Below are 14,821 nucleotides of genomic sequence, written 5' to 3' on the forward strand. Positions count from 1 at the left end.
TGATGAGGGAAAGGCAGTCCATACAGCCTACCTCGACCTGGCAAAGGCCTTTGACATAATACCCCACTCAGGTATCATCGAAAAACTCATCAGCTTGAATGTAAACCCATACATCACAAGATGGGTTGCAAACTGGCTAAGTGACAGAACCCACAGGGTCAGAGTTGCTGGAGCCATGTCAGACTCAAAGCCTGTCACAAGTGGTGTCCCACAGGGCTCAGTCCTGGGTCCACTCCTGTTCGGCATCTACTTTTCTGAAGTACAAGCAAACATAGGAGGGTTATGGCTGACAAAGTTTGCAGATGACTGCAAACTGGGCGCCATAGTCGAAAACACTTCTGACACAGATATCCTTCAGAAGGGCCTCACAGAAACGGATAACTGGTGCCAGAGCCATGGCCTAAAGTTAAACACCAAGAAATGCATAGTCATACCCTTCAGGAAAAACAAGGTTACCCCTAGCTACCATATAGGTGGCAATCCACTGAGCACAGAAGAAGTCATCAGGGACCTGGGGACCCAGGTTGACACTAGCCTTCGTTTGACACTCATGTTGCTAAAGTAGTCAGGAAAACCTTCTACATTGCCCACCTGATCATGAAGGGATTCACATCTAGATCAAGGGAGGTCATCGCCCTGTACTCATCACTCATTAGACATATGATTGAGTACAATGCCCCATTCGGAATGTATCTGACCCGACACCTGCAGCAGCTGGAAAGGCCCCAAAAGTTCCTCACCAAAAGGATAAAGGGTCTCAAAATATGTCTTATGCTGCCCGACTGAAAGAACTCCAGCTCTATTCAGTCTCATACCGCTTGCTCAGAGGTGACCTTTGCCTGACATATAAGGCCATGTCAAACCCAGATTTGATGAATATGCTTCACTTCAAAAATCTAGATCCCTCAGAACCACAAGGGCGGAGACTTAAACCTTGACACGGTTATTAATAGAACGTGCTGGAGGGACAGATTCATTACCCAGAGACTCCTATGCTGTGGAACAAAATCCCGGTACATGTGAGGCAGAGCACCTCGCTGGCCTTTTTCAAGAGGAATCTTGACCAATGGATGGGAGATCGCAGATATACCCCAGGGATTACTTCAGTGTCACTGCTTGACAGAGGCACAGCAAAATAATAGGCATAGTTTTATTCAAACTAAAGGGGTGGCGAAAGCCACATAACTATGGGCTAGGCTTATAAATGCCCTTGGGCAGATAGCCTAGTATGAACCTATGAATCTAATATTGCTTTTATAAACTTAGAAAATTGCTAGAATATCATCATTTGTTAGCATGCATTTTCTGAAGCATTTGAAGTCTGACACTCAAAAAAAAAATCCGTGGTATCCCTCGAAGTCTCAGAAAACCCAGTGTGCAACCTATACTGGGGCAAAAACAAGATATGGTAGAAGAACACCTGAACCAGAACTAACAGCAGATCCAGAACTGACAGGACAACTGAGACCAAAGACAGCACAGATACCAGGAGTAGCATCTGGAACACTGAGATCCACACCACAAAGAGGGACAGTACCATCAGTACAGATATCATCCACAACACCAACAGCAGGACCAGTACCAATACCATTACCAGGGCAGAGTCAAAGCTCCAGAGGAGGAAAATGCTATCAGAGTTACCAGGAAGACTACCACTACAATCCCTCTAGATTCCAGAGGGCACAAGAGGAATGTCAAAGATCCTCAACCTCAGACAGACCCCCTGTGGAAGACAAGAGAACCAAGCAATGGGCAGGAGTGAGGGAAATTAAATACTTGGGGGTGCCCAACTATACCACAGGACCCAGAACTAAAAGGAGAAACCAGCCATACTATTAACTTACTCGTTGTCTGGCATCACGCCAAAAAAGAACTTATTGACATTGAGATTAGTGTGTTTTCAAAGGGATTGCTCCCCACTGCAGTCTGACACAGCACAGGTATTGGTTGATTTAAAATCCTATGTCAGAAAATTGAATCTAAAAGTTCTGTACCATGACAAATCTGATACCACTGAGAAAAAACTTATGGAAGAAATAATAAAAAGACCCAGTAATTACTGCCCTTCCTTACAACAAACTTTAGCAGCCTTTGCAGTCAAACGTGAAATGGACATCAGGAAAGTGGTGCAAAAATCAGTGGGGAGAAAGTTCTAGAACCTTAACAAAGGTGAGGACAAAGCATTGTTAGAGTTAGGCAGAGATAAGTCTCGATGGGTTATGAAGGCTGACAAAGGAGGGGGCATTGTTGTTACTGATACCAACTGCTATAACCAGAGGATAGAAGAAATGCTGAGTGACACAAACTATTATAAGTCTTTCACTTAAGAAGAGATTAAGGTATCTTGCAACAACTGGTACACAGCCTTGACTGCACTTTATGATGATGGTTTGTTAACGCATACCTTGTTTGACTATCTACAGACACCTTCGGGGGGGCTTGCCTAAATTCTTTGGAATCCCTCAGCCACATAAAAATAAAGTAAACCGTCCTTGCAGGCCAGTGGTTGCAAGTGTGGGGTGGGGGAGGGGGGGCTCTGACAAAAGCTGCTTCCATCTACCTGGATTTTGTGTTACAACCTCTGGCTGAGAAGAGCATTTCACACATAAAGGACTCTAATGATTTTTTTAAGGAAAATAAAAAACATTACAATTGATGCTGATAGCATTTTATTAACAACAGATGTTGAATCATTATATAATGAGCTTCCACGTAATTATTGTATTGAAACAGTGATTGATTCGTACAAGAAAAACAGTGGCACACCACCACAACATGAAAGAACATGTAAACTTTTGGATATGGTGCTTAGCTACATTTTTTACATTTAGTGGGAATTGCTATAAACAAAAGACTGGTGTAGTCATGGGGGGGGGGCAGCTATGACCCCTAGACTAGCCATAGCCCTAGGCAAGTGGGAGGATTATGTTTTTAACAACAGAGAATACATGCAACATATCACAGTGTATTTGCACTTTATTGTTGATATCTTTATGTGTGTTAAGGAGACCGTGCTAAATTAGAAGATTTTATCAACTATCTGAATCAAACCACCAGCTTCCTGTATTTCACCTCTTCCCACAGCCTCACCTCGGCAGTCTTCTTAGATATGCAGATTACTAAAGACTTGGACCAAAGTTAAATGAACACAGGTCTTCACAGAGAACCTACCAGAGTAAACCTCTTGCTACATAATAACTGTCTCCATCCCACCAGGACAAAATATAACGTTGTTAAGTCCCAGGGCTTTAGGTTGGTCAGGATCACCATGAAAATGGGACCCTTCCTTAAGAACCTAAATGAACTTAAAATGATTTTTTGGTGAGGGGATATGAAAGCAATATGTTAAGAAGCATTCTGGAACCTATAATTGAGCTAAAAAGTACAAATGCACCAGCACTTAACAGTCCGTAAAGGAGGGTTTTAAAGAAATCAATGGACAGCAACTCTAAAGACAGTTTTATCTTGACTTTTTACATTATTTGACAGAATTAGGATATAATTACTGAAAGCTCATATTTAATGGACATCCTTGGAAAAGCTCCTATCTTTTTGTAAATGAAAGACAGAAACATCAGGAGTTGGGTTGAATGTAGGCTCAGACCATAGGATACATGCGGCAGTAAGTGTGGAGCCAACTAGGTCTTTTGTCAGTACATACAGGAGGGAGACATGTTTTTCTGCCCTTATTTAAAGAAACTGATTGAAACCAACACAGGAGGTGACTAACTCAATGCAGGTGGTTTACAGGGCTAGCTGCAATGACTGGGAAGCATTTTATGTGGGGAAATGCTCAACAGACTTAAAAGAATTATTTGATTTCTGGCCATCTCTCTGAAATTAGAACCAAGTGCAAGAATAACATACTGGCACCACACCTGCAGCTACACAAAAGGCACACTAACTTTAAATTTCAAATTATTGACCATGTGGACCTTTTGGAAATGGAAAGAGACATCCCTAAGGTTTTAGAAAAACGTGAACTACTGTGGCAACTGAAACTGAACTCTTTTAGAAAACCAGGGCTTAATTATTATTGCTCCTTAAAAACCATACTAGAACTAAAAAACTGTCTCACTGTTTAAAAGACTATTAAAAATCTGGTGTGGGACTGATTAATGCTAACATTACATGCCAATATTGTTACAAACAAATATCAAACATAAATATTTTACAATAAAAACAACTGACATTGGTGATGTTTTCTGATACTCTTGAGTGCACTTTTACTCATTCATACTAAGTGCTTTCTTAGTTAGATGCTACATTTGAACAGATCCCCAGGGCCTTAATGCTTTATTTTTATTTTTAACGTTTTTCACTGTATTTACACCTTGGCAATTATAGCTATGGTTTTCAGCTTACTCAGGTTTTCACTTGTAGATGTATAGATGTGTTCATTCATCTTATGATATGTTTTTCACACACAAACCTGATGAAGTATTTGTTTGCACTTTATTCATCTGTTTTTACTGTATTTGTGTTTCTTCCTACTTTATTACTTTATTTTGCTTTTGCTGCTTGTTCTTAAAAGTACTTAATTGCATGTATTCTGCTGCATTTATTACTGCTTGTTAGTAGTCCGATTAAATTGTAACTGTTATTCTAAGCCTTTGGTTGAAGCACTTGGGCTTCAGACCAGTTGTTTTACATTAAGGTTTGTGGTCTGCAATGTTGTGGCAGGACAGGTAGCTTACATCCTTCTAAGGTGGGAGTTGCTGATTGAAGGCTTAGTGTCTGTTATTCTAAAAGTGTATTAGTTCTGGTTTAAGCACTTGGGCTTCGGGCCAGTTATTTTACATTAGGAAGGTGTGGTCTGCACTCTTGTGGGAGGAGAGGGTAGAGTCTGCCCTTCTGAGCTGGGAGTTTCTGGTTAAAGGTTTATTGTGACTGCTTATTTGAACTGTTTCTTTATGAAATTGGTATGTCTTGTTTGCTGTAGCATAGACTAAATTCAGACCTGCTGAATCTAGCTTTGTTTGTATAACTTAAGCACTAATCAAGACCATCTTTTTTTGGAAAAGGTTCCCCTGCACCCTAGTGGCAGGAGTGTGCAGTTAGAACTTGTCTGATCGAAGAATGCTGGAATGGGGTTCAGTTTTTAGCTTTTTATTGGTTAATTGGTTATTTTGTTTAAATCAGTTTGCTCATTTGCTACTGTTATATTAAAAATAATGCACTTTATGCATCGTTGCTTACCTAGGGTTAAACTATTTCCGGCGCCATAAAGTCTGCTCGTCAAATTTTCCCTTAGAACTAGCCAGTTTTTAGCACTCAAATATGTTTCTTTGAGCTCAGCACTTGTTCAGAACTCATTGTAAGCACTAAATAAGCTACAAATTACTACAGCACTCAACTTTCCTCACTTGTCTAGAGGAAAAAAGTTTTTAGTACTTAATAAATAACCACCTATTCAGGCATGTCTAAGGGTCAGCTCCTGGTGTTTTCTCCTGTCTACCTGATGAATTTGGGCATCTTGGGGCAATGCAGCAATTGCCGCATGTACACAGACAACCTTCTCCTCCTACCACCCAACACTACAACCTGTAAGAGATGCACTTATATACCCAAACTGGAAGCAAAGCTCTCTTCGCCCAAGACTGGACTAGACAGTCAAGAGGAGAAGGTAAACACTTGCACCACACCACACTCATCACATAGTCCCTCAAAACCTACACCTCCAAAACAGAGACATAGAAACACAAAACACACACCTACATTCGCGGAGGCTCTCAATAAAAGTCTGCTCAAGCAACAGAGACCTTCAAAGCAGAAAAGCAAGCAACCTCCACCCCCAACACAACCCAAATGACACATAGCCCACAAACTCAGTGTGCCACTCAACCACAGCCCATAAGGCATAACAACGTACCCAACACTCTAGTCATAGGTGACTCTATAGTCAGGCACACTGATGTTTCACTCACCAGGCTAAACAAGAAGAAAGTTACTGTCGGGTGCCAGGATCCACCACATAATGCACGCACTCAGGTCACTCCACAACAAGTACAAATATAACTCTGTCATTGTCCATGTTGGTGTGAATGACCTGAGACATACCTTCCTGGACCACATGAAAAGAGACATGGAGGAGCTCTCCGATCTTGTATCCTAGGCAGGTATGACCCTAGCCCTGAGTAGCATCCTGCCATCACCCAGAATGATACCACAGTACAAGGACAAAATGGTTGACTACAACAATTGGCTAAGCTTCTGGTGTCATTCTAAGGGGATCCAGTATCTGTCTGCCTGGGATGACATGATCGACAGACCACGATGCTTTGCCAGAGATGGCCTGCACCTGTCGCCCTTGGGATTCCAGATACTGGCTAAGGCTCTTGCCACCCATATAGTGCCTTTTTAGGCAAGGTTCAAATGACAAATTCACCACCATAACAGGTACAAGCAAGCAAAATCCGAGGGTAATGCTACTCAGTGCTAGAAGTCTTAACCTCAAAATGCATTCACTCGAGGCACTCCTTAAAATGGAGAACATCGACATCTGTGCAGTGATAGAGACCTGGTTCAAGGCTCCAGAGAGCACCCCTGCATTACCAGGCTATAATTCATACCACACATTTCGGCCACCTAACCTGGACTGAAACACTAAAGGTGGAGGCGTGTCCATATTCATTAAGGATATTCACACCTCCAGGCTAGTTGTTCAGCATAATGCATCCGAGATTATCCAAGTGCAACTAACTCTGGGCAACACCACAATCTAAACTGCAACTTGCTACAGATGCCCCACCATGTCACAGGATTCCCACTCCTCATTTCTTGATACACTGAAAATTATTAGGGTACAACCCAACACCCTAATAATGGGCGATTTCAACTACCCCACCATTAACTGGGAAAACTACTCATGTACCAACTCTTTTGCTCAACGTTTTCTGGAATTCGTAAATTCCAATGTCTTGGATCAACTTATCCACACCCCCACCAGGGGCAGTAATATTCTAGACCTGGTCATTACCAACATGGGTGACCGGTGTCTACACCAGAGGTCAATTCCTTGTTGGTCAGATCCAACCACAAGCTAATCACCCTAGACATCCACATCCTGCCCCCACCCCCTATTAGGGAAACCACCGTAACAAATTTCTCCAAAGCCAACTCCACGCTTTTTAAGACAGAAGTGGCAAACTTCACGACACCCATGCAGACGGACAATAGAGGTATGACTGCTGAATCCTACCAAATGCACTTTATAAGCACTTACACAAGTGCATGGATCGTGCTATTCCCAACAGAACCAAGATGCTATCCTCCAAAAAAAGAAAGCCAATCTGGTGGTCCCCTGCCATAAACAAACTCTACAACAGAAGAAAGATTGGAGGAACTCCCTGGTCATCCTGAGTGAGAAGCTGAAATCCTACAAAGCTAGTTTCAAAAACAAAATTGCCAATGTATTCCAATGCAGCAACTGTTTCCACTTTCCAGAGTTGTAGAGGCCCAGGCACAGGGAAAGTTACAGGTCCGCAGTCTGCCAGCCAAGCAGGTCATAGTATGCCAAAGGCCATGCCAAAGGCCACTGCAATGTCTGAACATGTAATGCCATCTGGATGGTCATCAAACTCTCCTGCTAAGCAGGGGGTATGGAGTACAGGTAATAGGCCTGCTCCGCAGCCCCAGCCAATGGACTAGGATACATTGGTACAGAGGGCTGAGCATATTCCTGCAGGCAAAAGGACACCCATGTGTGCTGAATGCAACTCTGTCATAAGGGGTCCATTCCTTATGGCCGTAGGGAAGTCATGGCATCCAGAGGAGTTTAACTGTGCCCACTGCAAAACCTCAATGGCTGATCTTGGATTTGTCCAGGAAAAGGGCTTCATCTATTGTGAGCGTTGCTATGAGCAGTTCTTTGCACCAGAATGCACCCGCTGTCGGAGATAGATACTTGGTGAGGTCATCAATGCCTTAAAACAGACTTGGCATGTTGGCTGTTTCATCTGTGTTGTTTGTCATAGACTGATCCGTAATAACGTCTTTCACATGGAGGATGGTGAACCTTACTATGAGACAGATTTCTACAGTTTGTTCGGTACCATGTGTCATGGATGTGAATTCTCAATTGAGGCCGGTGACAAGTTCTTAGAAGCCTTAGGCTATACCTGGCATGACACCTGTTTTGTATGTTCTTTTTGCTGTACTTCATTAGAAGGGCAGGCCTTCTTCTCAAAGAAAGATAAGCCATTGTGCAAGAAACATGCCCATGGTGGTGACATTTAATGGACATCAGCAGAATGGAAGAAGAGTCAACAGGAGTGAAAATAGCCATTTTACCTGTTGTTTTATTATGATACAATTATGCAATTTAATATTTATATAGATTTTTAAAGAAAGGAAATACTGATGTCTGGGGAGACTTGTGCCATTCAGAATAATTTGTTTAACTGAAGCACCATGTTGTTGTGAGCTAATGTGTGCTTGCCAGTAGGTATATTTTTCCTGAGTGATTCCTAACCTTAGCTTAGTGGAATGTATCTGTAAAGACATTCTGGGGAAACAAAATGTCATGTATCAGGGGGCTACAGCAATAATTGTGATCATCATAAACTTCAAGATTTACCTTTATGCTAATGAGACTGTACTTTTGTTATATGCAGCAAGAAACTATAGTACTTGTGCTCCATGCAGCCTCAGCTCATATAACAAGAGTAACCAACTTGTGAGATGCATCCAGATGTGCAGGCAGTTACTGAATTCAGCACTGTTCCATTGTTCATGGACACGACCTGACACTATATTCATCAGTTTAGACTTGTGGGGATCTGAGTCCTCATAAAGTAAACAGCAGGCACAAGGTATGCATCATCCCTGGATAACTAGGGGTGGGAGTTTGGCATAATGGTTAAGGTATTTACCTTATGAGCACAAGGTGCAGAGTTTGATTCTCACATAGGGTAATTGGCTAGGCTTAAAATGTCCCTAAAGGGCAGCTAGCCTAGTACTAATCTATGAACCTATGAACCACAAAGCATTCTACAGCTATGTCAAGAATCTTGATGGCAACACTCAGATCTGCTCTGAGTTATAGCACAATGGCACTAAATATACAGAACCAAATGATATTGCCAACATCCTGGCAGATAGGTTCAGTGCTAACATTACCCCCCTCTCACCCCCTAAAGGGCTCATTTCTATACCGGAAGAATGCAAAGTTCCTGTAATCATGGCTACACAGGTAAAACCCACACTCTCCAAAGCCAAGAACACAGCACCCATGGGACCTAACAACATCCCAGGCTGCGTTCTACATGAACTACAGAATGAACTGGCACCCCAGCTAAGCACCATGTTCAATCATAGACTCACCTCAGGCTTTGCGCCCTCTGAATGGTGCACAGCAATGGTTATCCCACTCCACAAAAGGGGAGCCACCACGGACCCCAGGAACTACTGCCCCATTAGCCTAATGAGCCTGGTCTGCAAGGCCATGGAATGTATCATCATGGAACTTATAAACAAAAACATTGGTAATCTCCAAACTCTGGACCCCACCCAGTTCAGGTTTGTAAAAGACAGATCATGTCTCCTAAACCTGATGGACTGTTTTGAAGCAGTCACCAAAGCCATAGACAAGGGTAAGGTGGTTCACACAGCCTATCTAGATCTCATCAAGGCTTTTGACACCATCCCCCACCCTGGAATTATAGATAAACTTACTAAAGTAGGTATAAATAATAAATTCTATATCACAAGATGGGTTGCCAACTGGCTCATGGACAGAGCCCACACTGTGAAAGTAGCAGACTCCAAATCTGACTTCAGACCAGTGCCAAGTGGAGTACCCCAGGGTTCAGTCCTGGGTCCTCTCCTGTTTGGCATCTACTTTTCTGAAGTACAGGCTAACACAGAAGGTCTTTGACTAATGAAGTTCGCAGATGACTGCAAACTAGGAGCCATAATCAAAACTCCTAATGATGTGGACATCCTACAAAAGGGCCTCACTGAGACAGATGCCTGGTGTCAAAGCCATGGCTCAAGCTCAATGCCAAAAAGTGCATTGTCATCTCTTTTGGTAAAAACTCTGTACCCATGAACTACCACATAGGTTGTAGTATACTTAACACTGAAAGTGTGATAAGAAACCTTGGGACACAGGTGGACAGTAGTCTCTCTTTTGATAATCACATTACCACAGTAGTCAGGAAATCCTTCTACATGGCACACCTCATCACAAAAGGTTTCTCATCCAGGAAAAAAGAGGTCATTGTTCCCCTCTAGTCATCACTCATTAGACCCATTATAGAGTATAATGCCCCTTTTGGCATATACCTCACAAGCCATCTACAACAACTGGAAAGGCCACAGAAATACCTCACAAAGATGATTACTGACCTCAAACAGATTCCCTACGCAGACCGTCTCAAAAAACACCAGCTTTACTCCGTCACATATCACTTATTCAGAGATGATCTCTGCCTAACATACAAAGCTATGTCAAACCCAGAGCTGTTGGACATGCTCCACTTAAAGAAATCCCAATCCCTCCAAGCTACATGCTCTAGGGACCTAAACCTTGTCACCACAATAAACAGAACATGCTAGAGGGATAGATTCCTGTCCCAGAGACTTCTCATACTCTGGAACAAACTACCCATCTATGTCAAGCAAAGCTACTCATTAGCACTCTGCAAGAAAAATCTTGATTGGATGGGAAATAGGAAATTCACCCCAGGGATCACCTCTGTGACTCTGCTAGATAGGAGCACAGGAAAATAATTTTCTTGGGTGGTGAAAGCCAAGGTACCTTTTTGGCAAGACTTATATAGGCCCTTAGGGCCAATAGCCTAGTACCTACCTATGAACCTATGAACCCATGAAAGAAATCTTTGTTAAAAGTGTTTTAGTTTATAAGTATTAATATTTATTCTGATAGATGTCAAGTGGTAGATCTTTTTGTTAGTTAATTAGTTAGTCATTTTGTTAGTGAGTTAGTCTCTTAATTAGTAAAGTTTGCATTAGTAGGTTAGCCTATATAACCTATTAATACTCTTATATTATATAGTTTAATTTGACTCTAGCTTTTTAGTTTCAGGTCTAAGGTAGCACAGTCTCAGTTTACACTATGGTGTTAAGGGGGGACTTGGTTAAAGGAATGAATTTAATCATTTTATTGCTCTTAACAGAACCACCCTCTGAAACTACTGCCTTGCTCCAAATAACCTGATTATATACAAATAATGAATGTTTTTGCTTTTCATTATACTCAGATAGAATCACTTGTTTGTGTGTTTCAATAAAGGATATTCCATTTTTAAGTCAACTGTAGACTACCTACTATTTTTCTATTTTATTATTTTGTAGCACGTATTTTACAGATCAATTTTTATTAGTGAACTAGGTGCATAACAAAATGCAAGGAGTGAACTTCACACCCTCCTCACTGCGAAGTTTCTTCTTGGTTAGAAGTCTGAAACTCAAATGTATGTCTTTATTTTGTGACTTCACTCCTCAGTGATTTGCCAGAAAACAATACATTTTATGAGGAATAAACCAAAAATATGAGGCAAAAATCCAGACATTGTGCAAAAATCAGGACAGTTGAGAGGTATGCTTTCAGATAGTATTTCTCTGGACACAGGGGTCAGAAAACACTTTTGTTATGCTCTGTCTCTAGAGCGAGGTTTAGGTATCTGTGAACACTGTGCAGATATTTTATATTTTTTTGCACATTTGTATGTAGTAATAACTTTTTGTTTTCAAGCTTTCTTCAGTCAGTAACTGACAAAAGAGGAAAAATGGCTAAGGCTTTTACATCACAGACAAAAGGTACAGGGTTTGATTCTCAACCTTGAAAGGGAAATTGGCTAGGCTTAAAATGGCCCACAAGGGCAGCTAGCTTAGTACTTGTCTATGAACCTATGTACCTATAATAAAATGACTGGCCCAAAGGATGAACAAAGTTGTAAAACATTAAAAATTCAGATATATCATTAGATATAGTGAAAATAAAATCTGAGTATGTAGGTCATTCTATCACATGGAATACAAGTTAGTCAGATATGTTCACATGGAATACAGGTTAGTCAGATATGTTCACATGGAATACAGGTTAGTCAGATATGTTCACATGGAATACAGGTTAGTCAGATATGTTCACATGGAATACAAGTTAGTCAGATATGTGGGTCTTCATTCTATGATTCTGTTGTGGACTTCCTGACTCTGATAATTCTGCTGAGTTATCCTGAAAAATGTAAAGTTGCCATGACTTTGACCCATGCGAAAGACTAAATGTATTATTATCATGAGCTACCAATCATAGTGTCAACAAAACGGTGTCTACAGGACTGCAATCAGTTTCTCTCAACATTTAAACAGATTGAACTCTACAGTTCCCTACAAAATGGTGTCTACAGGACTGCAATCAGTTTCTCTCAACATTTAAACAGATTGAACTCTACAGTTCCCTACAAAATGGTGTCTACAGGACTGCAATCAGTTTCTCTCAACATTTAAACAGATTGAACTCTACAGTTCCCTACAAAACTGTGTCTACAGGACTGCAATCAGTTTCTCTCAACATTTAAACAGAGTAGGTTACACAAAAAGCATTTGTTAAGCTTTCACTTACAGTGCTTTGTAATTAAGCAGGTCACCATATTGGTCAGCCATAGGGCTCTTTGTTTCTACTTGAGTGGTTGCCTCCTTCCCCTGTAACTGAAGTAAATTGACTCTTACATTAGAGCTGTAATACTTACCTTATAGCTTTAGGACACCTTAGGAAACCTTGTAAACTGCAATAGCCCCACTACGTTCGCCTGCTCGCCGGCTCTCTTCGCTCCCTCCCTGCCCCCAATTACCTCCCGCCCCAGTACCTCTAAATTTATAGTACTATAGCCACTCCCCCACTTTCTAGATCCTATCTGCTTTCATCTGGGATAATTCCACCCACCCCTATTCTACTACCTACATTTAATAGCACCTATTAGCTTTCATTTGGCATTCTCCCATCCCCCTTCCAGTACCTTTACCTCACCACTCTATCTTCTGGTGTTGCATCACCAGGTAAAACAGTTCCTTCACTCACTAGCTGAATCACAGATAATGATATACTCCTCTTTACTACCCCTCTTGTTCACACCATACCTCCTTACCTTGTATGAAAACCAGTTTCTTACAGGATTTCAGGTCCCAAAAGGCCATACTATCACCCCAGCTGTAAATCCTTCCACCTTCAACCATACTTACAGTACCAGATCCTATCCAACATCTTGTTCAGTCTATCAACATCTCAACCCCAGGCACATTAGCTCTAGATCCAAACACTACCACAAACTAATAAACAAATTCCTGAAGTTCATCACCAAGTATAGACTCAACCTAATACTTGGTGGTGATATTCACCCCAGCCCTGGCCCATTCACTTCAGATACACATACCCCCTCTACTTGTAATCTAAGCTACAAACCTACAATTAATAGGCCAACTAACTCTCTCCTAGTCTGTCATCTCAATATTAGAAGCATTAATAACAAGGTACATGAATTGCATGCACTTCTGGATGTCCACTCCCCTGAGATTCTCTGTTTATCTGAAACCTGGTTAAAACCTAACACTAAAGACAATGGAGTGTTACCACCTGGGTACAACATACACAGGCTGGATCATGCTTCAAGAAAGGGGGGTGGGGTAGCTGTACTCTATAAATCTGAGTTGAATGTCACCATAGATGTAATGCAACCTCCTCAGATTAATAACTCTGAGATTCTTGCCACCAAATTGCAACTTAATAAAAATAAATGCATTAATATCATCTGTATGTACATTCCCCCAGGTAACAATATATCTACATTTGAAGATATCCTGCACTGGTTATCATGTCACTACCCACAAGAAACCCTACTACTTGGAGACTTTAACATAGACTGGGGCACCTGTTCCTTAAAATCCCCAACCACCCATATTAACCTGCATGCATTTACACAAATCATATCCACCCCTACCAGGATAGGTAAACCCAACCAAAAAGAAAGTATACTTGACTGGGTACTCATAAACAGTCACCCCAACTGTATACCTCTGGTACCCTTCTTAATGGCCTAAGTGATCACCTTCTCACATATGTAGTTAAGCACAAAACCTTTAATTCCCAACAACCCTTACTCAGAAAGGTTAGAAACAATAAAAACTTTGACCCTGCCAAATTCCAACAAGAATTAAACTCATGTAATTGGTCTATTCTAAAACACCTCCCCTTAGAGGAAGCAGTAGCTTACTTTAACAACAAATTCCTTGCGATCCTTGATTTGCATGCACCAGTTCGTTCAAAGGGAACCAAGGCAAAAACTGCACCATGGCTTTCTATAAAGTCTAAACTCAAAATTACCCTTAGAAACAAAGCATGTGCTTTATGGTGTTCTTCTAAAGACCCTCAAGATCACATTAAATACAGACAATCCAGGAACGAAACCAAAAAATCAATTTTACAAGACAAAAAACAATACTACTGTAATTTACAGACAGTAAATCAAAATAACCCTCAGAAGTTTTGGGCAGGTTTAAATAATCTACTACATCCTGGACAAACTTCTACCCCAATCCCTGCTACTACTATTGATAAAACCCCTGAAGATGTTTCTGATAGTTTTAACCAATTCTTTACTGAGACAATTCAAGCCCTAGCTAGCCAACTGCCTCCTAGCTCCCCTGGTCCTGAAAGTAGCACCCCTAGAAACCTACTTGCGTTCAGCTTCCAACCAGTCGCCACTTCACTTATCCGTACCTTGATCAAAAAATTAAAACCCACTACACTTTCTGCTGATCAACTCCCTGCCGAGTACCTACAAAAATCAGCTGATGCTAT

General features: G+C 41.3%; 1 pseudogene; it reads left to right on the plus strand.

Annotated features, from left to right (window-relative positions):
* Window positions 1-7,410: 7,410 nt before the first annotated feature.
* LOC122814144 lies at window positions 7,411-8,238 on the plus strand (annotated as a pseudogene).
* The last annotated feature ends 6,583 nt before the right edge of the window (window positions 8,239-14,821 follow it).

The sequence above is a fragment of the Protopterus annectens genome, chromosome 10.part0 (assembly GCF_019279795.1).
Source record: "Protopterus annectens isolate FY-2018-M chromosome 10.part0, PAN1.0, whole genome shotgun sequence".
NCBI lineage: Eukaryota > Metazoa > Chordata > Ceratodontiformes > Protopteridae > Protopterus > Protopterus annectens.